The following is a 2,492-nucleotide window of genomic DNA, read 5'->3' as shown; positions in this document are numbered from 1 at the left end:
CCTTGCTATCCTTGATAACGTGTATACTCTTTTTTTTTTTTTTTGGTTTTTCGAGACAGGGTTTCTCTGTGTAGCTTTGCGCCTTTCCTGGAGCTCACTTGGTAGCCCAGGCTGGCCTCGAACTCACAGAGATCCGCCTGGCTCTGCCTCCCGAGTGCTGGGATTAAAGGCGTGCGCCACCAACGCCCGGCACGTGTATACTCTTAAACCAGTGACATCAATAGCCAAGTTTGCATGGCATAAGCCATACCATACTAGTGCCTAGCCAAACACAGTTAAAATGCTTTTCAAGTTTACTCCTTGCTTCAGAACGAAGCAAACTAAGATGAAATGGGCAGGCGGTATGAGCTTGCTCTCCTATGCATCTGGTTTTTTTTTTTTTTGTTGTTGTTGTTTGTTTGTTTGTTTTTGTTTTTTTGAGACTGGGTTTCTCTGCGTAGCTTTGTGCCTTTCCTGGAGCTCACTTGGTAGCCCAGGCTGGCCTCGAACTCACAGAGATCCGCCTGGCTGGCTCTGCCTCCCGAGTGCTGGGATTAAAGGCGTGCGCCACCACCACCCCGCTGCATCTGTTCTTTTATTTCTTTTATTTTTTGGTTTTCTTCGAGACAGGGTTTCTCTGTGTAGTTTTGGTACCTGTCCTGGATCTCGCGCTATAGACCAGGCTGGCCTCGAACTCACAGAGATCCCCCGAGTGCTGGGATTAAAGGTGTGCGCCACAGCCGCCCAGCCACATCTGTTCTTTTAAAGTTGTTGATGTGTGAACAGTGTGTGTGTGTGTGTGTGGTCAGAAGACAACTCTCAGCAGTCAGTTTTTCCCCTCCACTGTGGGATCCAGGGGTTGTCAGGTATGTGAAGCAAATGCTTTAACCAGCTGAGACATCTCATCAGCTCCATTTTACTTTTTTAAAAAATTAGACATGTAGATTGTGTTTTGCCTCCGTGTTATGTATGTGCACCATGTACATGCTTGGTGCCCGCAGAGGTCAGAAGAGGGTATCAGATACCCTGTAACAAGTTGTGAATGGGTGTGAACCAACCATGTGGATGATGGAAATCAAACGCAAATCCTCTGCAAGAGCAGTAAGTGCTCTTAGCCACTAAGCCACCTCTCTAGCTCATTTCATTTAAAAAAATTTTTTTCTTAAACTTGTATGAGCGCACGCGCAGTGTGAGTGTGTGAGTGTGTGAGTGTGTGAGTGTGTGAGTGTGTGTGTGTGTGTGTGTGTGTGTGTGTGTGTGCATGTGTAAGCCAGAGGTCAAACTCAGGTGTTGTTGCTGCCCATCTTGTTTTCAGGCTCCTAGATCAGGCTAGGCTGATTGGTCAATGAGCCCCAAAGATCAGCCCGTCTTCCCATCTTTAGCACTGGGATTACAAGTATGTATCACCATACCCAACTTTTTTCATGTGTTCTTTCCTGAACACAGACAGGTCTTCATTGCTTACAAAGCAAGTTTATGGACCATGCCATCTCCCCAGCCCTAACTTTGGTAGTTTATTATTTTGTAATGTTATATGGGTATCTTGCCTGCATGTATATATATGCACCATGTGTGTGCTGGTACCTGCAGAAGCCCGAAGGGGCTTTAGAGCCCTTGGAACTGGAGTTACAGATGGCTATGAGCTATTACGTGGGTGCTGGGAATCCAATCTTAGTCTTCTGGGAGAGCAGCCAGTGTTTTTTGTAAACACTGGGTCACCTCTTCAGGGGGCCTAGCTTTAGTTTTTAATCAGTTTATTGAATATGAAAATCTGGAATGCGCACTTACCAATTATCAGCACAATATTGCACACAGCTACTTCTTTCATGCCATTTTGCTTAAATAAGTTTGAATTTCTGTTTACGGGTATATTCAAATTTAATGATTTCTTTAAAATGGGGGGAGGGGCGGGGATTGCAGGATCGTGGTATCTACTGGCTATATACACACTAAAACCTGGTTTATCTTTAAAATGTCAATTCTACAGTGGCACTTAATGACCAGAAATTTTGCAAAACTCCTCTCAGTGAAAAGAATGAATAAAAGTCAAAGTGAGGTTCATAGGCAAGCAGAGCCCGGCTTCAAGTTCAGTGACGCCCTTGAGCAGAAGCCATTCCTTTCCAGACAGGATCACCCATGTGTTCTAACAGCTATCCAGATGCACTAGCTTTAATTATTTTGTGAATTTTCCAAGCAAACCAGGCACAGTGGTATACACATGCAGTCCCAGCTATTCCAGAGACTGTACCAGGAAGATCCCTTGGGCCCAGTAGCTGGAGGAGAGTCTGGGAACCCTATTTATGTACTGTGTTGTGTCTATGTAACTGAGTCCTTACTGACCCCACGGATACAAATTCCTGTCCCTCCATATTCAGAGCTTGAATTTTAATTAACACAAACAATCCAAATCCTGGGACTGTAGGTATGTCTTACTCCTTGCTGAGAAAAGCAAACTGCTTATCTCGCGGCAGCCTGGAAGAGTTACACAATGAACAACAATAAGAAAAAGCCAC

This window comes from Peromyscus leucopus, chromosome 1, assembly GCF_004664715.2.
Source record: "Peromyscus leucopus breed LL Stock chromosome 1, UCI_PerLeu_2.1, whole genome shotgun sequence".
NCBI classification, from domain to species: domain Eukaryota; kingdom Metazoa; phylum Chordata; class Mammalia; order Rodentia; family Cricetidae; genus Peromyscus; species Peromyscus leucopus.
Note: the sequence above shows the minus strand (reverse complement) of the source record.